This window comes from Myiozetetes cayanensis, unplaced genomic scaffold (genome assembly GCF_022539395.1).
Source record: "Myiozetetes cayanensis isolate MyiCay16 unplaced genomic scaffold, myiCay2020 scf22, whole genome shotgun sequence".
In the NCBI taxonomy this organism is placed as follows: Eukaryota; Metazoa; Chordata; class Aves; order Passeriformes; family Tyrannidae; genus Myiozetetes; species Myiozetetes cayanensis.
Genome location: NW_026087434.1, coordinates 1,470,628 through 1,492,931, shown reverse-complemented (window position 1 = coordinate 1,492,931; position 22,304 = coordinate 1,470,628). Strand labels below are relative to the sequence as shown.

General features: G+C 53.5%; 1 protein-coding gene across 3 annotated transcripts in view; it reads right to left on the bottom strand.

Moving 5' to 3' along the window:
• SLC39A11 (solute carrier family 39 member 11) overlaps nucleotides 1–22,304 on the bottom strand; it is a 251,285-nt gene that overhangs the window by 76,865 nt on the left and 152,116 nt on the right. For all 3 annotated transcript variants that reach the window (XR_007629322.1, XR_007629321.1, XR_007629323.1), the window contains exon 3: nucleotides 12,718–12,869. The gene's annotated coding sequence lies outside the window, so the exon portion shown is untranslated. The remainder of the gene's footprint in view (nucleotides 1–12,717; nucleotides 12,870–22,304) is intronic.

Below are 22,304 nucleotides of genomic sequence, written 5' to 3'. Positions count from 1 at the left end.
CTTTGGGAGGATATGGGCCCGGCTGGGGGTCGTCCAAGATGAAAGAGCATTTGACATTTTCAGACCAAAGGGTCTTATTTTTATTTTATTTTTGAGGGCCACATGCAGTCAAACGCCTTTAATGGTGCTAGAAACAGATGGGCCACCGTTTTCTTTGCTCGTACAGGGTGCCAGACATAAAAATACCACTGAAAAAATGAGAAATAAAAGTTTTCCCTTTTTCCTTTCCCGTTTTCTGCTCCTTTCTGGCTCCTGGAAATTGGCACTGGACAAGGAGGTGAATCATTCCACTTGGGTACGTTGGGGGTGATGAGATAGAGGGGAAAAAATTATATATATATATATATATATATGTATATGTATGTATTTAGTATGACGTCACATCTTCAGCCAAAACCTGACATGTGCTAATGGAGTTCTACCAAAATCCGTAATACATCACATCCCTGTCAGCAGCACATTTGGGGGAAACAAGAACTGCTCAGAAGCCGGGTCCTGAACGAGCTGTTAATCCATCTTCAGCCTGAAGCCTCCCACAGCCTCACCTGGGAATCCAGACCCCCTTTCCTCGGGGTCCTGCAGCTCCCAGGTCAAGGGTACCTCAGGTTGGGCTTGTTCTGCAGGAAACCCAGCCCACCTCAGGATGGGGAGAGACCCAGGAGAACAAACCCCATCCCACAGCCCTGGACGAGCGTGGCAGGGGGCGAATGTCACTGTGGAAGATGTTGGGGGACAGTGGAGTCCCTACCAGCACCACAAGCACCAGGGGCTCACAGCCCTCCACTCCCCCTGGCTCTGCTGGGGTCCAGCCACGCTGCAGAAAGCCAGACTGACCTAAATTCTTGCCTAATCAATGCAAGGACCTTTGCCTGCCCAGTGCGGAGCCCGCAGCCGCTCCAGGACCCAATTCCACCTGGGATGCTCCGTCAGGCACAGCTCCAGCGCCCGCCTTTCCCTTTGCCCTTCCCTGGCAGGCAGAGCCTGTTTTTCCCCCGCAGCAGGAGCCCAGCAGCCCATTAGACAAGGCCTGATTGCTCCTCCTCACCTCCCCCGTGACACAATCGAGTGCGCATACAAGGCAGAACAAAACAGTGACAATTGGTGACAAATGGACTGCACAGCATCCCGTGGCCCCGTCGCCAGGGAGACCCTGGCCAAGCATGGGCGGCCGATCTGGGGATGGCAGAGGGGACACAGGTGCTGGGAAGGCGGCCCGGACCCATCTGCGGGTGGAAGCCCCGGAGCTGCCGCGGCAGAGCCGCCCTGGGCTCTCCCAGCCCCGGCTGAGGGACCAAGGACTGCAACCCATCAGGCCGAGCCGGCTCTGCCTCTCCCCCACCACCGTCCCCCTTTAATAAGGGTAATTTTCCAGAAGCATTTTCCCAGGTCACAGCAGTGGTTTGACAGCAAACAGAAAGGGAAGGGTTTAACCGTTGCCGTTACCGGCCCGGGGAGCATCCCCAGCTCAGCCCCAGGGCCAAGGAACACGGCTCTGAGCTGGACAGTGCATCACAGCCCTGCTCTGCCAGGGGAGGAACCCAGGCCAACAGGGGCTCGCTCCCAAGCTCTGCTGGCAGAGCCAGGAGTCTCTTCCGGGAACATCTTGGAATGACTCAATGCCTTTTACTTTCAATGCAAGTGATGTCAATGCCCCGCCGCCGGCGTGGAAGCACTTCAGGCTCACGCAGGGCTGCCGACATTCTCCAGCACTCACAGCGCCAACGAAACTGGACCAGTGGTTTCTAAAACTCAGCCTTCCCTCCTCCACAGCAGCAGCAGCAGCAGCAGCAACGCTGCCCTGGCTTGGAGTCTTCCCAAGGAATTACCTGCAGCGGACAACCCCTTCCACCTCATGGTTATGGCTCAGTGGGCATTCAGTCAAAGACTGGACTTTGAAGATCTTGGAGGTTCTTTACCAACCTTAGTAATTCTAAAAAAAAAAAACCAGCCACAGAGCAGAGACAGCCCCTGCAAAACGACTTTGCCTCGGACAAGCAGAACTGTACCTCTGCACTGTGGTGCTCTCCAGCCCCCTCACTGCAGTGGCCCTCAGGAGAGGCGCAGCCCGAGCATCCTCGCACGGCCTACGTGCCTTTGGGCTGTGCCTCCTCCCGGGGCCCCCCCTCTCCCCGTCCCACTGTGCGGTGCAGGTGGGCAAGAAAGAGTTAAGGCTGCAGCTGCCAGCCCCGGCGGTGCGGAGTTATGCTCAAACTGTTCCCACTGCTGCATGAAGTCAGCTGTCATTAGGGAACAAAGGCGCCCCGGAGCAGCTCAAGTTGTGTCACACTCGGGAGGCGCGGAGACTGCTCCCTGATTAGGATTTCTAAATCAGTCCCATCGAGGCCACGGAATAAAGCCGCGGAACAATGAGCGGGGGCACATTCACACAAGCAGCGGCCCCCTCCATCCCCCTCCCCACCCCCTCGCACGCTTCTCCTCCCGCCCCAGCCCCGCAGCACTTCACCTCCACCTCCCGCTGGGGACCACAGCCGGCGGGCACAGCTCCTGCTGCCCCTGCCCTGCCTCTCCATCCCTCCTTTGGGGCACTTTTTTAAGTCGCCAAGGTGGGGGCATCTCCTCGGTGGGGGCCACCTGCCCCAGGAGCCACCAGGCCTGTTTCCCGAGGTGCCCACCCTGGGGCAAGGCACAGAGGCTGATGGAGGAGGCAGTGCCAGGCACTGCAGCTTCCTGGCACCTTTCCCGAGCAGCCAGCCTGGCCAGTGCCTGGAGCAGCTTCCCCATGGCTGGGGAACCATCCCCACTGGCCTGCCCTCAGCGCTGACCATGGTAGTGGTGGCCACACGGAGCATCACCCACCTCCTCATCCCTGTGCTTGCCCCACAGAGGTTTCTCTTTCCTGCTAAGCAAGACTCTGTGCACACAGAAAGAGCTGGGAGGGAGCAGACCCTGCTGCTGAACTCGTCTCAACCCGTACAGACTCACTCCATGAGCACACAAGTTCTCCCACTGAGGGCTGGAGGGAGGTGTTGGTTTGGCTGGTGGGGTCTGTAAAAACTGCAGGAATCCCAGCACAAAATGACACAGCACAAGTCAGGAAACCTTGAGGGAAACCCCAGACAGTCGTGAATTTGGGACATTAAAAAAACACAGGCAAGAATTAAGTGGTAATTGATGCTGTTCTTGGCTCCAAATCTGCCTTTGCTCATGACATTGGCTTTGTCAATTAGGAGCTCTTTGCCTCAGTCCTTCCCACATGGAAGGAGGAGGTGACCCTGTAAGTGTTTACTTCCCACAAATCCAAATCCTTCACAATCAGGGTTCCCACAAGGAACAACAAACACCATGGGACAGTTCTCCCACCACTCTTGGTTTATCCAGAGCTGCAACTGGCTGAGGCACCTGGAGGTCTCCAGCTAGGTGGGGTTGGGATCCAGGCTGTGTTCCTGGTCCTGTGGAGCCTCCAGGCCAGCCCAAATCCCACACCTGTGCCGTCAACCCAAACTCCCAAACATCCTTCCTTGGAGAGCTCCCGTCTTCTCCACGCAAAGATCCATCCCTCCGTTGCACAGAGCCAGAACGACTGCACCTCCATCCCCTTCGCCCTGCTTCGGATTTGGGAAGAGACAGGGGGATGGGAGACGGGAAAAGGGTCGGGAATCCACTGCCCCAAGGGTTGGATGTTCAAACCCGCAGCCAAAGGGCGGCGGGCAGCGGGAGGGCGGCAGCCAGCAGGTGCAATGAATAAATATCCCGGCAGAAATCAATCTGGAGAAGGGGGGGAAGGGAAGGAATATAGATATCGGGCATCCCGCCCCCCGCCTCCAGCCCCCGGCAGGACACGCACGCAGACACACACACACTAATCCGGGGGATTTGGCCGTCATATGACATGCCCGCTCCGTCCGAGGGAGGGGATTTAAGGCACGCCTCTCCTTTCACGCCAGGAAAGGATTTTCATCTCTCAAGAGCACAATGAGGGGGGAAGGAAGGAGGAAAGAAAAAAAAAAAAAAAATAGAAGAGGGAAAGAAAAAAAAAAAAAAGAAAAAAAAAAGCCAATCAAGCCGGGATCAGCTGTGGGCTGGGCTGCTGCAGGTCTGCCTGTCCCAGAGGGGGGTGCGGGGAGACATATTGGGCCGTGTGGGAAACCCACAGTCTCAGCTTCTCACACATTGTTCTCCTGCCCGGCTCCCCCCAGCCCCCAGCCAAAGCCGTTAATGCCACAAAAGATACTTTGCCCATTGTGCCGGGGACAGCTGAGAGGATAGAGTTAGCCTTACACAGCTTTCCTGCCTCCCTCTCCCGCTGGAGAGGGGAAGAGGGGACAGAGCAATCAAAATGGAGAGTTTGATGCTCACCATACAAAAGAATTAAATCCACTTAGGCCCCTTTCTCGCTAATCTCGGACTGTGGGGGGTTAAATATGGTTACATTTTCATTAGGTACTAATAGCAAAAGGGCAGCTAATGGTAGCACAGCCCGCCGCATTGTCATGCAGATGGATCCCAAAAGGGCTCCCCGGCCCGGCTGCGGCGCGATGGCATCCCTGGAGTGGGAAATTGTGTCACTCGGCATTGTCGCCGCTGAATTCCCTCAATGGGAAAAGTCATGTTTCCTCCGCCGAAAGGAAACAAGTTAAAGCGCCCGGGGAGGGGTGGGTGGAGGTGGCGGGGAGGCACCTGGACCCTCCGGCAGAGCACGAACGCTCCGCCACGGGGCGATGCCCGGGGCCAGGGGCTGCTGCAAAAAGGACCGCCTGAAGCCATCAACCCTTGGATCGGGAATGCGGGCGGCTCCTGCTGCCCGGGTGCTGGGAGGATGCTCATCCCCCTTCGTTCGGCACTGGGGGTGCACGGGGCAGGTCCCTGCTCCAGGGACACCCACAGTGAATTTGGACAATATGTGTTGTCCAGGGGATATTTTATAGGGTGAGAGCACTCTGGGCTATTTTTTCTTAGGGAGTTAGAAGAGAGACCCACGACCCACCCAGTCAGTGAGGTTCTGTCCTTTCCCCCGGAGCGACTGGCACGAAGGTAAAAATCCAGCAGCACAAGCTCTACAGACAGACTGAGGACAGACAAACCCCCCATCTGCACAACACTCAAGTGCAAACCTCCTGACAAACTCTGACACCACGTCTGTCTTGCCTGACTGCCAGAGCCCAGACCTGAGCCAGATTCCCTGCAAGCGTTGCTGAGTTTTGCAAGCTTTGAGTCCTGGGAGAGTCGCATTTTCAGGCTTCTCTCTGTAACCTTCACACAAACCCAAGCCCTGACTCTGAAAGCTGAGCTCCCTGATGCTCTGGAGCCAGAGCTTTCAGGGAGAAAGCGGGAGCAGGGGAAGCCATGAGGGTTGGCTTCCTGCAGGACAGCACATCACTCTTGGGTTCTCTGGTGTCCAACAGGCCTGAGCTGAACGGTGGCTGCACCATTTCCTTCAGCAACAACTTGAGTAGGACCTGCCCTTCCTTCAGTCCATCTACACACACCCTGCTGGAACTGGGGGTGTTTTACACCTCTGACATGGTGGCAAATCTTGTTGACGCTGCCCAGAAAGGCTTAAAAGTTTCTTGGGAGCGAGAGGGGCAGATGGATGGATGGACAGCACGTCTCCAACCCCGCTTCCCTAGGAAAGCCTCCATGGAATAGCGTGTTGTGCAACAGCCACGATAACATCTTGACAGCTTGCACCGATATTTCTCTGGGTTTGGGGAGAGCTGTGGTGTTGCAATCCAGGCTCAGGGTTAAGGGCTGGAGTTCTGGAAAGCTCATCCCTGCGAGGAGTGTCAGGGAGAGGCGTCATGTCCTATGGGCACCCAGGAGGGGCAGGAGGCTCCTCCGAGAGCGAGGCCATGAGGCTGCCCTGGAGCTGCTCCAGCAGCTTACGCAGCTGATGATCTGTTCTGGCCCAAAATGTTTATTGTTTCCCAGCAGAGCTGTACCAGAGGCACAGCAACACCACAGAATACAACACTGGGAGGTTAACACGTGTTATTTTTCACTCCTGTGCCTCAGGACTTTCCGGCACTAACAGTTAGTCGTGTTTGCTTCCTTCGACCTGATAACAGGAAAAACAGGGGAGGGGGCAGACACTGAAACACCCCCAGCAGTGGGGACCACTTGCAAGGGGAAGCTGCTTTGGGAAACCCGGCCACGTCCCGAAATTACAACCGGTCTCGGCAATTACGAGAAGTAAAACATTAAAAAGCGTGAGGCAAAGTGCATTTGCATGCTAAAAGCTCCCTTCGTGGGGCTGGGAAGCCGTGTCCAACAACAAAGCAGAAAACTTCCCTCTCCAAAACTACGTTAACCCTGCTGTCACCCCCCCTCCTGGTCTGTGGGGTGCAGGGGTGACAGTGGGTGCAGCCACAGCCCCCTGCACCACACACCTTGGGCTTGGACACTGGTGGGGTCTGAGCCTGCTGGACAAGCAAGGCTGGAAGGGTTAATCCATGCTCAGTCACCCCCATCCAGCACAGCCCCCGGGGCTTCCCGGGGAGGGGGGCACTGGGAGGTTTCCAGGCAGGGTGGATTTGCTGGGAAGTGGTTTTCCTGCAACCCCAGCCTGGTTCCGCAGAGCGCTGCAAAAACAGGTTTGTGCTGAACCGAGAGGCTGCAGGTGGGCAAGTTACCTGAAGGCCATGGGGAGGAAACTCCTACATCCGCTCCCAGAGCACGAGCCTGCAGCCAGCCAAGGAGGGAGGGAGCAGGGGAGCCTCCTCCAGGGTAGGGTTTCACCTGCAAACACAGCTCCCTGCTCCAAACATGAGCTGACAGGAGGCTCTGAGCCAAAGCCCTGGGAGAGGCAAACTGAAAATCCCAGCTAGAGCTTTCTGAACCTCTAATGAGGAGCGGGGAGAGAGCAGGGCTCTCCCTGAGGACAGCCTGCACAGAGCAGGAGTGTGTCCCACCACCATTTCCCCATCCCCATCTCATCCATCAGCACACCACGGGTCTTTGATCCTGTAATCCTGCCAGGGCTGTGCTTCTCCTCCTCTCCATTCCTTTCCCCCACGGGTTTAAGTGGGATCCCAACCAGTCTCAACAGCACTGTAGGGATGAGGCACCACCTTGCTGGTAAAGCCTTTTCTTGCACAGGGCTTGAGTCCATGACCAGAATTCATGGACTCAACAGCCCCTCAGAGATCTCCAGAAGCACCCTGAGCTCTAGGAATGCCTGGAGAAGTAACTAATTGGTGGGGCATCTGAGAGCAAATGGGAGTAGGAAAATAAGGGGCACATCCAGGACTTGTTCCATACAAATCCTGCACAATTTCTGTTTAGGTCAGAGGGGAAGACTTGCAAATCATGGGTTGGGGGAGGAACAGAGCTCTTTGTACTTGAGAAGGTCATCAGGTACAGGACAGTGACCCTGGACATCCAGCCTCCTGGTTCTTGCTACTGCAGAGCAGCAGTCAGGATGAAATCACCTGACAGCCCATTTCCCAAAGGTATCAAATCTCAGGTTTCATGGCAGAAACGGCAAAGGATTAATCTTTAAGTCAACAGTGCTACCAGCCTTCACTCCAGGACACCACAGCAGTGGGGTGATACCTCCTCACTCACACCTCTCCCTCCTAAGACCAGCTTGGAAGACAGAAAACACCCCTACAAGCTGGTGCTGGAACAGGCAGGAATGGCAAAGCAACATTTAACTCCATACCAACACACATTTTTATCAAGCAAAGGCATTTCTGGATTCAGTGCCAAAGAAGGGCTTTCCTCGAGGAAAGCTCATGAGGAGTCCTCACCAGCCCAGTACCTTTCCCCTCAATAATAATAATAATAATAATAATAATAATAGAAGCAGAGCATGTTCTTCTGAAGGTTGTTTCCTTTCATCCCTCCTCCACCCCCCGCCGATCTCCTCTTTGGGGCTGGCTGTTACCTCCGGCTGAGGGAGCAGGCTGGCAGCCAGCAGCTCCTGCTCCTGCCAGGGCCCCTGGACACAAACCAGCCCTCCAGCCTCGGCCCAGCCCTGCTCCATCACCTTGGGGACATATCTGGAGCCCCTGCCAGGCGACAGGGAGTGGGAGGTGCAGCCCACCCCAATCAGAGCTCCCATCCCCTGCACAGCAACGGGCAGAGGCGCTGCAGGGACCCAGGAAAGGCTGGGTGGGGATGGAGGTTTCTGTCCAGGGAGCACAAAGGAGAAGGGCTGGGGGAGTTTAGGTGGCTCTTTTTTTCCCTTTGATTTTTCCTTTATTTTTTTTTTCCAGGCAGTAGTTCCTGGTTCCCTACAGGACACACAGTTCCCCATCACAACCCCTGACCCTCGTGGGTGAGGAGTGGACTGGGCTGGATGCTGAACATGGTCACTGCTGAGGTCTCTGTCAGTGCAAAGGCACAGACAGTCTTTGCCAGCTTGCTGGGCTCAGTGTTCGCCCAGCCAGGCTCATCTGGCAGCAGATCACCTATGGAGCCACATCCTAGGGCTGGGCACCAAGGCAAGGTGTTGGAGGTGGATTCACCAGACAGGAGATTTGGTCTGCAAAGCCTCTTCCACCCCATCTCCCCAGTTAACCCTGCCAGGGGCTGTGCCTCAACCCAGTTCACTTGCAGCCTCGATGCAGCCAGCTCCAGGTGACCACATCTCCCCAGGAATGAGAGGCCATCAGGCTGAGGAGTGATTTAACACTTTATCCATGCAAGAGCTCATCACATAAAAGTCCCAGCACCAGCTCAGAGAGGGAATCCTTCATTCAGATCACAGCAACCCCAGCAAGGCTCAGTCAAGCTTGGCATCCCAAAGGAGGCTCTGGAAAATGCACAGGGTCTAATTCTGCTCTGCTCAGCCTCTCCTACAGGAGGGGGCAAAGCTCCTGCTCTGGACTCATCACGTTCCCCATGGGTTTTACTGCTTTGAGTGACGGGGCAAGGCCGAAAGCAGCTCAGAGCCAGGACAAGAGGGAACGACAATCCCTGCCCACAGAGAGCTTATAAACCCAAGAGGCAAGATGTAACACGAGGAGGGAACGGGCTGGAGGCCAGAGGGGATGCCAGAAAAATGGCAGGGTTTAGAACCTCTTTGCTGTGGGCACAAAGCACCGCCCATCTCTGCCCTGATCAGAGCAAATCCTCCCCAGACCAAACCCGAGCAGCAAAACCCATCCGTGGTGAAAACGAGGTGGGAAAAAAGGGTGGCTGAGCCCTGGGCACCCCATGGGGCTGGAGGCAAAGGACTGTGTCTGGCCAGAGGGTTCAGTGGTACAACCAGAAGTGGACTCCTGGTCTCCCCAGGCTTTGATGAAAAGACCCTTCCTCTCCTCTCCCACTGCTGCCTGCAGAGGAAGGTGAAATCCTCCTTACACCAGCCAGGCTCAAATAAATCCAACTGCTCCCCACAGCACAAGTCTGTCACCTCTCCTTCCTCTTCATCCCACCTTCCTCACTTCACTCACAAATCCGTGATGGCAAAGAAGGGATTTCTTTCCATCCCTCCCTCCAAGAAGGAAAGAGAGGAAGGGTTGGGGGTAGGGGGGAAGAGGCATCTTATTTCAAATAAACAAACAAAATTTATTGCCGGACACATCCCCGAGCCCTTGGCCCAGGCTGGCAAACTGCAGCTCCGATGTAATAAGCACATAAATAAAGTTTACAGCTAAACTGGCCTGACCCAGTATTGCCCCGAGGTGCAGGAGCAGTATCTTGTCATTAGTATGCAGAACACATCCCCTTAATGTCTGCTCATTTGTTCTCAGCCCACTCGGCTCTATAAATCTCCACAAAAGGGCAAGGCAGGGCTGCGGGGGAGCCGGGGGAGCGGGGCCAGGGGGATGGGAATCGCCTACTGTCCCGCTTCCAGCCGGAGCAGCACGGCCTTTGCAGGAATTTCGCTGCCCTTCCTTCCAGCAGAGCCCAGGGGAGCAGCAGGATGGGCAGCTGGGAAGTGCCTGCACTTGCCTGCCCCAGAGGAAGGGAATAAACTGGTACTTGAGTGTCAGCACAGGGCCAAGAGCTCCTGGCATGGCAGGACACCCCTGGCTGCTCCCAGCTGGGGCACAGACTCAGCTGAGATGGACACAAACACAGCTTGGAAGGGGAAAAGGAATTCAACAACATTTCCCCCACGCACACCCCTCAGAGCAGCCCACCCACGTCACATTCCTAACCCTTATTCCTGGTGTTCAGGATCTTCTGCTGCCTGGGGGCTCACAGCAGAGCTGTCAGGTCTCAGAGGTGACAGGCTGATCCAGGAGATCACAGAATCATGGAATGGTTTGGGTTGGGAGGGACCTTAAGGAACATCTCATTCCACCCCATCTCTGTCCAGGTTGTGCCAGCCTGAGCGAATGCAGGTGAATTACTGCAGGTATGGAAAAAGGCAAAGCCAAACAAGTTCCCTGGTGCTTTTCTGCATACCCAGATGGACACCTAGAAACACCAGAAATCACCATTTCCTCCTTTGCAACAAGAAAGTCAAAGCCATGTGCTCTTTTAGATTCCAAATGCTTTAACTTTTCCTTCACTCAAATAATGATGTTTGCAGACACACACTAACTTCACACGTTTTGGAATTCTCTCAACACTTGAAAACACAGGAGATGTGGTGCTCCAGCAGCCCACAGGCACCTCAGCCTCCAAAACAAGAGAGAAATAAGACACATCTTGAGCAGGAGATTTAAGGGCAGAGACTAAACTGAAGACTGAGATCTGAAGTGCAACTCAGAGCTATAGATGATTTGCAGATTTGAGCCCAGGTGTTGTAACCCTGCTCCCTGCCTGCCCTGCACAGACAGGGTGCCTGGAAATTTCCCTTTTAATCAGCTGAATCAGCAAATCCCAGCAGTTCCCACAGCCCTTGCTGCAGATTGGCAGCGAGGAGCAAACACTGCCACGTGCTGTCGGGACCAGGGCGGAGGGGCGAAGCCTGAGAACATTTCTGATGTCAGGAGCAATCAGGAGGTGCTAGAAGGTTCCAGGGAGACAAAATCGTGATGAAACCACCAGATACTTCCCACCACAGCCTGGGAGCCCAGAGGTGTCAGCCACGTTCCTGCACACGAGCGAGGTTCTATTTAAACACGGCCGGAGCCATCGGATCTGCGCTGGTGGAAAGGCGAGTGACCTCCCTCACCTCAGGTGGGAAACCAGCACATCCGGCCTCTGATGCATCTCTCAGACGCTCCAGCTCGCTGGGTGATAACTGACATGCCATAAATCTGGTTTTTAACTCGCCTAATTACCAGTGTTGTGCTCATGAGTAACACGAGAGCGTTTAAGGTGGGGCACATTTTCCATTACAGAGCCCCGGTTGCATGAATTCCATGAGAAGTGTTTTCTGCTGGATGCAGCTGTGACAGAGCAGAGCCACGCTCCAGACAGAGCTCCCTAACCCCAGACCACCCTTCCAAACCAGAGGAGCCTTCCCCCTTCAGCAGAGGGGCTCCTTCTGCAGGAGAACACCCCAAGTCACCCCCACCAGCACCGCGGAAGTTGACCTTAGATAAATTCCATGCCTCTCCAAGCTTTCCCTTTCTACAACTCTGTGGCACTTGCATCAACAGCACTGGCAACAGCAGATGGATTGGAGGGTACTATGCCTAAAAAAATAAGGAAGGAAATAATGCAATCCAGGCAAAATACTTTGGAATAATTAAGTTCGAGGAACGGCACAACCCAGTTCCCAGCTGGAAATTGCTCTGGAAACACGGTTCCATTCCATGGAGGAGCAAGCTGGGGGCTTTGCTACAGGGAAAAACAGAGCCCCAACGGGGGAAGGTCTCGAGGAGTGAGGGCAATGCAGTTCCTGGGATCACCTCTCTCCCCCTGTGACCAGACCTGGCTCAGCTCACACCACCTGTTGTGTTCCCAGCAGGGCAGAACCCCCAGAAACAAACCCGGTTCCACCTAAGAGGCTGCTTTCCCAAAACACCCTTCTGCAGGTGGGTTTGGTGGCACCTGCACCGAGGCTCAGTCCAGGGCAGCTTTTCCTCAACCACCAGCTAGAGGAGCAGGGGCCATGTGATGCCCCAAAATGTCCCTGTAGGATTCTGCACGGCACAGGGAACAACAGGAAAGCCCCACAGCCCTTGTCCCACACCTGCAAGCCCAGGTCAGCTCATGGAATATCCTGAGCTGGAAGGGACCCACAAATCCAACTCCTGGCCCTGCACAGGGCAATCCCAAAAACCTCCAGGATCCAACACACATTGGAGGGAAAGGAAAGACCAACAGAGCAGCCTTGGCCTTACAGCAGCAGCCTGGGAGCAGCTGTGACCCAGGCAGGGCAGAGCACAGGGCTGAGCTGCTGTCCCAGAGCAGCCCAGAAAGCTCAGCCACTCCCAGCGCAAGAGAAAAAAGAAATAAAACAGTCCAACATACCAAAACCATCATTTTCATCCCAGTGGGGAAACATTTTGGAGCTCCTGGGAGCTGCACAGGTAGGAGCACTGGTTTAGCCATCACATTTGAGCCCTTCACCTCCAGGACAGCCCAGTGCAGCCACAGCCATGCAGGTTTAGGCTGGGCTGCCTAAAACTCTACCCTGCAAAGAGGGACCCAATGCTTTGCTACCCACACACTCGGATCCAAACTCGTCCTGCCTTCCAGCTGGCAGCTTTTGGTCAGGAAAAGACAGAGAATGGAGTGGGGAAAAAAAAAAACCCCAAAAACAACCAAGAATAAATCCCTGCAGATTCTCATCTTCCTCCTCTCCTCTCCTCAAGTCATTGTTTTGCAGTACAAGTATTTCAGCTCTCACTGTACCCGGGAACAGGATTAGACAGGTCACTGTGGGATCAGATTACAGACTTTTACCTTTTTAACTTCTCTTCTCAGCACGTAGGCTGTGAGCTGACACCGGGGAGGGAGCACTCAGGGGACAGCCACGGGTGGGTGGAGGTGGCAGCAGAACGTCAGTGATTCACAGGCATCTGCCAAGTCATTGGGAGTTCTCACGAGTCCAGGACCTGGAACAAAGAAACAGGTGGGTTAAAATTCAGGGAGGGGGGCAGAAAAGAAGAGTTTTACCCAACCTGTGCAGGCAACAGAGTAAAAAAAACCAAAATGACTGAAAGTGTCCTGCTAGAATTTAGAATTTTGTCCTGAAGGGCTTCATCTTCCTTGCAATTCAGAATCACATTTCCCCCTCTCACAGCTGCCTGCAGGGCTCCAGCAGGGCCAGAAGCCCCCAGGTACCCTGAGCATATTGGACTCTGAGGGTGCAGAGTCCTGGTATTTGGAAAGGTCTGGGACCTTACAGAGGACTTTTGTGGCCAGGAACTCCAAACCATTAATGAGCCCCGTGGTTTCAGTGCTGCAAATTTTATTTTAACATGGTTTTCCTCCAGCCAGGGAGAACATCTGTCCTGTCTCAGCCTCTCCTCTGATTTCTTCCAGTATCAGCATCCTGCAGTGTCTCCACTGAGCCCAAAAAACAGGCATGAACACAAAGGCAGTCCCAGGCTGGACTGAGAGACATCAAGAAATGGAGAAGATGAAGAGCCCATTCCTCAGGATAATCATTCTGCTGAAAGCATGTGTTGGACTTGTTATATCTGTGTATAATTTCGAGCTGTTAATGCTCATTATGACTTTTGGGACAGCCCAGGACAGCCTGTGCTCCCAGTGCTGGCTGTCCCTACTCCACCTGCACAGGAGCATCACACAAACCAGTTAATTCAGGCTGGAAGTGTCTTAAGTATCATTACCCAAAGCACCTATTTAGGCTGAGCCTTTTGGGTCCCTTCCAGCTCAGGATATTCTCTGCTTTTCCCTGCAGTCAGCACTGCTCCTGCTGCATCTTGAACTCTTCATGGGAACAATATTCAAGTGTGAGTGGAACAACACTACTAAATTTATGATAATTAGCCTCAAAACACAAGGAGCATAAAGAGATTAAATTCCTTGCCCTGTTTCATACAAGACAGCCAGGGCAGGGCACACCACAAACTGCTTCTCCTTGGCAGAGCAGTGCCCTAATCAATGAACCATTCTTCCTCTCTTAACGCCTCGAATGACAGAGCAAAAATAATTAATTGCCAAATAAATTATTTAACCAGTTTGGTTTTCTTTTTTTGTTTTTTTTTCACCAATCACCTTTACATTTATTAACTTGGTTGCTCCAAGCCCTGGGACACCCTGGTGTTGACAGGACAGTCCTTTCTACCACAGCAGTGCCTGAAGTCACTGACACTGTTAAGGGACATGTGGGCCATCAGCTGGACCTCAAAGGCAAATCTCCCCTCATCTTACACCTGTATCCTGCCAGCGAGCCCTGCAGAGCTGTTGGTGGAGCACCAAGAAGTCTCCAACCAGGCTGTGATGGTTTCATCACACACTCAAACAGGAGAAGCCTTAACTATCAATTTCCAGGGCTGAACAGTCACTTCACATGGTGTGGTTATTTTAGGAGTCCTTCCTACAAGGCACAGCCACCACAAGTCAACCACAGGTCTTCCCTCCTTCCCACCCCTCCAGTGACACCCATGGACCGACAGAACCAGGAGAAACCCAGAGCTCTGAGGGAGGACCAGTGTCATCCCTGCTGAACCTCCAAAACAGGGCATCACAACCAATCCCTGGACCCATCTGCTGCTGGGGACACCCTGCAGACAAGCCAGGGCCCTGCACAGCCCCAGCACCACTGCAGACAGTTCAGCACATCCCAGAGCAGTCCAGAGCACCCTGGTTAATGAAGTTCCCGAGGTAAAGATTAACGCAATCCTTCTCACAGGCTTCTTGCTGGTAATCACAACTCCATCACCTCGGAGTTAATTACACCCAGTTAAAGATGTTATTAGGTGTAGATGGAAAAAAACATTGTACTGGAAACAATTCCCTCCTGCCCTCAGCTGCCTGATAGCTAAAGATTCCCAGAGAAGAGGAAAGGTGGGAATTCTCCACTTGACTGGTGTGTTGTTGTGAAAGACTTCTCCCTTGGGGAGAGGGAGCTGGGATCAAACACATCTCACAGAGGAAGTTCCACCTGAGCCAGGAGACCTCTGAGACTCCACTGGTGGCATTTCTGCTCCCACCATGACATTACAGGGCTCAGGGAGGGTAACAGGGACGAGCTGAGGGCACTGGAAAGCAAATCCAGCCTGTCAGCCCTTCAGAGAGGAGATAAGCCAGATGGGAGCATAATTTTCTCTAGACCTTCTAAAGTTGGGCACTGGGGTGTCCCAAATGGCCACCTGAAGGCAGGCAGTGGCTAAAGCTCATGTTCTCTTAGTGGTATCAGCAAAGGAGAATAGGAACAAGGAGATATTAAACAGTGACAAGTCTTGGCCTCTATCAAACTGAATTTCACCGCATCATTTTGGTTGGAAAAGACCTCCAAGACCATCGAGCCCACCCTGTGCCCCATCCCCACCTTGTCCCCCAGTGCCATGGACAGAGCATCCTTCCCCCCAACTGCTGCTCTGTTATTTTAGGCAGATAATTTTGGAGCAGAAGAACTCAAGAAGCAGAAGGAGCTCAGTCAGGCTGCAGCCAGTAATAAATGCCAGAGGGATGCACACACCATCCTCCCTGGGATGATGTAGGAGACAGGCCAGGGCAAACCCCAGCAAATGCATTTCCGAGCTCAGAGCCCCAGGGCTGGAACAGGTACCAACAGAGAGGGAGGGGGGGAAAAAAAAAATCACAATTATAAAAAGCAACTGTCAGAGGAAACACTTGGAAAAGAGCAGGAGAAAAGTGACAGTGCAGTTAAACAGAGGTGCTGACAGGAGCTGGAGAGGGGAAGGGCTGTGTGTGTAACCAGCCTGTTCCTGGAGAACAGCAGCCTGGATAACGGTCCATCCCACGGTATGGGGGTGATGTGGCCCCAGGATGGACCCCCAGCCTCCCTGGGAGGGGCTTTTCCAACCCTGCTGTGGCCAGGAGGGGGTGGCTCCCATGGTGAGTCCCTGTGCGTGGATCAGCTGGATCAGCAATGACAGCAGGGCTTTCAGAGAGCTGCTTGCTCTCGTTAAAGACTCCAAGGGATGGAGAATTTACTCTCTCCTTCCTCACAAACTGGTCCAGCATTTAATTAAAACACCAAATTAAAAACGCCCACACTTTCTTTTCCAGTGGGAAAGCTGTTTCCAGCCCTGGGTGTCTCAAACACCTTCCTGGAAAGATGCATCACCCCATCCCTTGCCATCACCCCGCTCAGGTGCTGCTTCTGGACTGAGTCAATCCTTAAAATATCTGCCATCAATAAGTCAGGTATGTAAATTAGTGCTTAAGCCCTGATATCTTTTGGCCAACAGAAGACAATCTCCAGCTGCACAGCCAGGGCAAGGCTGCCAAGGAGGAGCCTCCCCCAGGCTGGGGCTCATGGCTGGGCTCTGCTGCAGGAAAATTCACCCTATTCCAGTAATTCCTACAGAAAATCAGAGCTGTCCCCTGTGTGTAATCCCAGCTGCCTTTCCACCTGGCCCTGAAGGACGGCAGGGTCTGTCCATCACCATCACTGAAGGAGTGGCCAGGAATCCCCTCCAGCCAGGGCACAGCTCCCACAGCAGCTCAGGGGCATGTCTACCTTTGAGAACCCACCTTCCCACCCTCCCCAGGCTGGAGGAATGTGGCTCAGGCAGTCCTGGGTGCAGATGGAAACCTCTGGCTTGGCCATCGAATGCAGAAGTGAAACCATTTTCGAGTCACTTGCTGACCCTCCCCACCCGTTCTGCACTACGGGAGGCCAATCGTTATTTACCCAGCGTTGTATTAAATAAAGAGACCAAAAAAAAAAGAAGAGAAAGGTTTTAAGGCAAGCAGAACTCCTTATCATTTCCTTCAATCTAGGGCTGGGTTTTTGGAGAGTCATTCGCCTACAGGTGACTGACAGCAGGGGTTTGTGATGAAACACTGTTTGCAAAAACATCTTGCCTAAAAATGGCTCCACCAGAGCCAACAAATTCTGCCAGCTGATCCAGAGCTGCCACCCAAACCCATTGCTCATGGATGCAGAGGGGCAGGAGCAGCACTGCTGTGGGTGGTTGGGGAGGGAGAAGCTGATTTAACTGATATTCTCCACCATTCTGCAACGAGGCAAAAATCAGCCGTGGATTTTAACACGTGGAGAGGCAGGAACCTCGCCAGGAACGGCAAGGCACAAGCAAGCCCTGGTCCATCCCTGCATGCCCAGGCCAGGAGCCCTGGTGGCACTGGGCACGCTGCCCTGTGCCAGGGGCTGCCTGCAGGGAGCAAACAGCCGGGACAGGCAAGACTGGACACGTTGTTTCCTCTCCGGGAGACCTTTGGATGCCGCCGAGCACCTCTCGGGAAAAATCTCCGTCCCAAGTGCCCGAGACACAGCGATGCAGATGCACTCAGGGGTTTTTGCTCCTTTCCCAAGGGGAGAAGCAACACCAAGCACGTTTTGCAAGGTGCTGGCAGGAGGGAGGCAATATCCTCATTCCCAATATTCCCCAGGGAAAGGGGGACACAGGGAGGTAAAAAGCGATGAGCCCAGGGATCCTGGAAACCACCAGCAGCAAAGTGAAAATCAGGAGTCTCTGCACTCCAGTGCACTGCTAAAGTCTAGCACAGCATCCTACTTTTAAGGCAGAAGCCCAAGAACATTTCAAAGCTCAGATGAGCCTCAGAAAGCAACACACAGGGACACCCGTGAAGTTAATGGCCCAATCAGCACCCTTAGAATAAAGTTAAAAACGATTATTTGAGAATTCCTAACCAACTGCAGGTCAGCTGAACACCTTCTCTACCCCAACTGAGCAGCACAGAAGTTCAGTCTCACTACACCCACCATCTGCCAGGTCTGATATCACAGAATCCCAGACTGGTTTGGGTTGGAAGGGACCTTAAAACTCACCCTGTTCCACTCCCCTGCCATGGGCAGGGACACCTTCCACTAGACCAGGCTGCTCAATGCCCCATCCAACCTGGCCTTGAAAAGCCCCTTTTAAAAAAGTGGCTTTAAAAGCCCATTTTTAAAGGGGCTTTGCTCTTTAAAAAGCCCCCTGAACATTCAGAAATAAATCATCAAAAATGATGATACAAGCAGAGGAATAAATGCCACCCCTTCACCACAGTGTCCCAAGGACTGTCAGCTCCCTGGGGAGGAACATCTCACCAGGCAGGGGAGTCACCCCCTCCAGCCACTCTGCTTCCCCTGGGAGTCAAAGGAGAGGGCTGGGAGCCCTACATCCATCCAAAAAGAAAGGTCCAAGGCTGGTGGGTTGACTTAATCCAGTCAGATCAGCTTCTTCATTCCTAAATGACTAAATCAGTTGTGACAGGTTTGGCCCGAGCTACATTCAAGCAGCCTCACGCAGAAGAGTTTCCAGATGCTGCTGGATTAACCCCGGTGATACACTCAGTCAATCCAAGGGCCACCCATCCTGGTTCCAAAGCCCTGGGGCACTTTGCATCAGCCCAAGCCAGGTCCACCCTGCCCACACCCCACCTCGGGGATGCTGTGCCCTGTCCCTGGGAGATCTCAGGCACAGATCTGCAACGGGCTTTGGAACTGACACAGCTAAAAAAAAAAAAATTTAATTATATAAAATAAAAAAAAAAAAAAACTGCAGAAGGTGGAGATTTCCAAAAGCACATAATTAAAGCAGCTCGGGTGTTCCCTGCACCTCGGGCTAGTGTGGCAGGGAACGGCCCACAAAGAGGCAACAGCCCATAATACGCAGCCCGGTGCTTCTCCGAGGCTTTTACCTAAATGTTGCCAGGGTGATGTGTACATAGGGCTGTCCCTGCCCTGAACCGCAGTCACTGCCCCGACAGCAGCGCCGGCCCGGGAGCCCCGCGCAGGGACCGGGGCAGCACAACGAGGTGGGCTCGGGGGTGCAGCCCGAGGGGTCCCGGGGGGTTTTGGGGGAGCCCGGAGCTCCCCACAGGGATGAGGGTCCAGCAGCACAACTCAGTAGTTGCATCCTCCCAACGCAAAACCAGACCAAGACCCTCGAGGGATTCACATCAGCGAGAAACACAGGAAACACCAGGAGACATTTCTAGACCAAACACAGCCCAAAACATCTCCTGACAACGAACCTCTGAGCTGTCCCACCACCCAGCCAGGGCAGACCCTTCTCAAAATCACCTCTGACGTGTTTTGTACATGATCCTGGCTGCAGGGAGCTGATTGAGGGACCCACCAAGGGCAGCCCCACCACTCCAGGATTTTCTATTTTCTGAAGCAGTTTTGCTGAAACTGGCAATTTAGTTAGCAAAAAAAAAAAAAAAATTCTTCAGCATAATTTAGGAAGAAACATTATTTCCAAGTTAATGAGAGAAATATTTTAATTACGGCGTTTAACAAGTTCTGACTTTGCCAAGATGTTCTCTTGGGAAGGCTGCACATATTTTCCCTGAACTTCAAGCAGCCAGAGTGGGAAGGGGAGAAAGCAGAGGAGGAAAACCTCAGAAAGGAGGACAAGCAGCAGGGAAAGGATTTTGTAAAAGCAACAGCAAACTTGTCAAAGCCCTGGTTCAGCCATCAGCTGGTGTAAAATGAAGAAACATCAACGAACAGCATTTCAGTGGCTCTCTACCAGTACAGGCTAAGGACTTAAGTTAGGTTTAGGTGGGATGGTGGGAAGGAATTCCTCCCTGTGAGGGTGGGCAGGCCCTGGCACAGGTTGCCTGGAGAAACTGTGGCTGCCCCATCCCTGGGAGTGTCCAAGGCCAGGTTGGAGCAACCTGGGCTAGTGGAAGGTGGTGGAAGGGGATGAGCTTTAAGGTCCCTTCCAACCCAAACCCTTCCACGATTCTAAGATCCCAGACCCAGTGGGTGGCACGTGGGTGCCACGTTAACTGCTCAGCCCTTGGCAGCACCGAGGGCAGGAGGTCCCTCCCTTTGCAGGCAGCTCAGGGGGGTGATATTTGTTTTCTCTGCACGGCTCAACAGCAACACAAATTTCCTCATGCAGGCTGCAGACAGCACGGAGGTGGCTCCTGTCAGCTCGGGTTTCTTTCCCGGTGAAATCCCTCCAGGTCTCTCTTCCTCCAGGGAACACTTTGGACTCGTTCAGGATCCAAAAGTCCCGCTGCCACCAGATAACACCACATAAACGGCATCAGTTCCAGCCTGATACGCAACCCACCATATCTGGCAGATGATTCATTGATCCACATGACCTTGTGACAGGTTCTCAGGTCTTTATTATTCCTGAATCACATCTGCTCGTAAATACCAGAGGGTTTTTTCACACCTGGTATTATTACAGTGAACAGCCAAAGGACAACTCATTTCGGCTGCCTCAGAAAAATATTTCCTCCTCTTTCGGGCTTTTGCAGGGTTACAGGAAGGGACTGGCAGCAGAGCCTCCCCACAAACAGAGCATTGCCTGTATTGGGACCTAGGGTTTCAGCAACACTTGAAGTAATTAAAAAGTTAAATTACAGGAGAAAGAGGAGTAAAATCAAACCAGAGTCATTGTTTACTTCCCCGTGTTGGTTTTTAGATGATATCAAGCTCCAAACCAGGAACTCAAACAGCAGGGACTCACTTTGATAAAACATATCCTTCCTCCCTGCTGGAGGCATCTGGGGCGGAGCTCCTGCAGCTCCTGATCCCATTCCCCTGGAGTAACAGAGACTGGGATTGCCAGCCCTGCAGAGGTGCCAAACGCCCCCCTCTCCAGGCTGGCAGATCCCAGGACCTACCAACAGGGCTTGGGAAACTGCTGGCTCAGTCAATGAGCCAAGACAATTCCCTGTTTTCCTCACGAACCCACAACCCTCAGAGCTTGAATACAAGAGGAGCTGGGGGGGATGGACACAGGACTGCCCCCAGAGGGGCTTCCAGAGCCCTGGGTTTCCAATATGTTTGATCAGAACAGTCGCAGAAAACATGAAAGTCAACGTTTCAGCAAATAAAGTGTTCCCTCAGCCCTTACTTAATGGTAAAGAAAAGTAACAGCCCATAAAAATTTCTACCTCCATTTCTTTGCAGGAAGCAATAGAGTGATTTCCCCAGTGCCTGGGGGAACAACAGTGAGCCAGGGGAGGAGGCAGAATTCCATGGGTCACACATCGAGCCTTCGTGGCCAGGTCATCCCTGAGCTGGGGCAGGTCCCGGTCCCTGAACCCCTGACCTCAACCAGACCCGTCTTGAGCAACTCTGAGAGCACAACTGCTGAGGTGACGAATGCCACAGCCACCCGTGTCACCTGTCAGGCCCTGAGAAGACACCGTTCACCAGGGCTTCAAATTTCCTGAAACTGGAGATAATTGTTGGTTTTGGCCCAGCTCTGGAACGTGCCCAGTGCACCGGGCTCCAAGGCTCCTTGGGAACGTGTGATTTAATAGGAGACCAAAAAAAAAAAAAGGCCTGACTCCAGCAAAACTCCAGGCTGGAAGGAGCCTCCAATGTGCTTCAACAAGCTGCAGTGTTGCTTTTTAATCTTGTTGCCTCCTGCTTCAAGTGCTGCCATCAGACCAAGGCACCAGGCAAGAACTGGGAGCTGGGACAAAAGGCAAAAAGCCCTCGGTGATGCTGGCACAGTCACAGGTCTGACTGCATGTGCACAGCCCTGCCTGGCCTTTTCCAGCTCTCACCCATCCCAGGAAAGCACTGAGTTTTGGAAACCAAAAGGGAAAGCCCTGGGGACAGGGACAGAACAAACAGCTTCAATGCTGCTGAACACCTGGTTGGGAAAAACTCCCTATAAAACCTCCCAGGCAGAATCCAGGTGCCTAAAGGGCAGGGATTGGGCTGCTCAAATTGGGGTTGGTTTTTTTTTTTTCCTCCAAGAGGACATGGAGAAAGTTTTTTGCTTTTCTAGGAAGCCCCAAACCCTCAGCAGTGGTGTGGCAGCTCTGTGCTGGATACACAAACAGGATGCCTCATGCAGGTGGGAGCACAGGAGGGGCTTCCCAAGAGAGCCCAAAACTGCAACAGAAGACACATCTAGGAGCTGGCAGGAGCCAGGTGTGGGGCAGGATGGATTAAAGCACTGGCCTATTTCTTTATTTACTCTGCATTTACCAGGGAACACGGCCCTGCTTTGCAGGTTCAGCAGGCACAGCTCCCTGGGAAGCTGGACACGGATGGGATGAAGCAACAAGAAAGCAAATCATCCCCTCACACTGCACTGAGCTTTCCCCAGGGGACACTGCTCCACTCCTTCACTCATCCCTCCTTGGCAGAACAGTGACCCCGAGCCTCCCTCTTCTGCTGCAGCCCCAGCCTGGGAGATGAGATGTTCCTCCTTTTGTTCCCCAGCACAGCCAAAGAAAACATTGGAGATGGCACTTCCCCGGGCCAGGCTACACACACCCAGCAAGGTGTGCGGCACAGCTGGCACCACGGGGGCATGGAGGGCGTCCCTGTCCCTAACCCTGGGCTGCTGCAGCCCCGGGATCCCAGGGCATCCCTGCAAAGGCCCCGGAGCACGAAGGAGTTAAAGCCGCCTCATTGCTGAGGGATTTCTCCATAA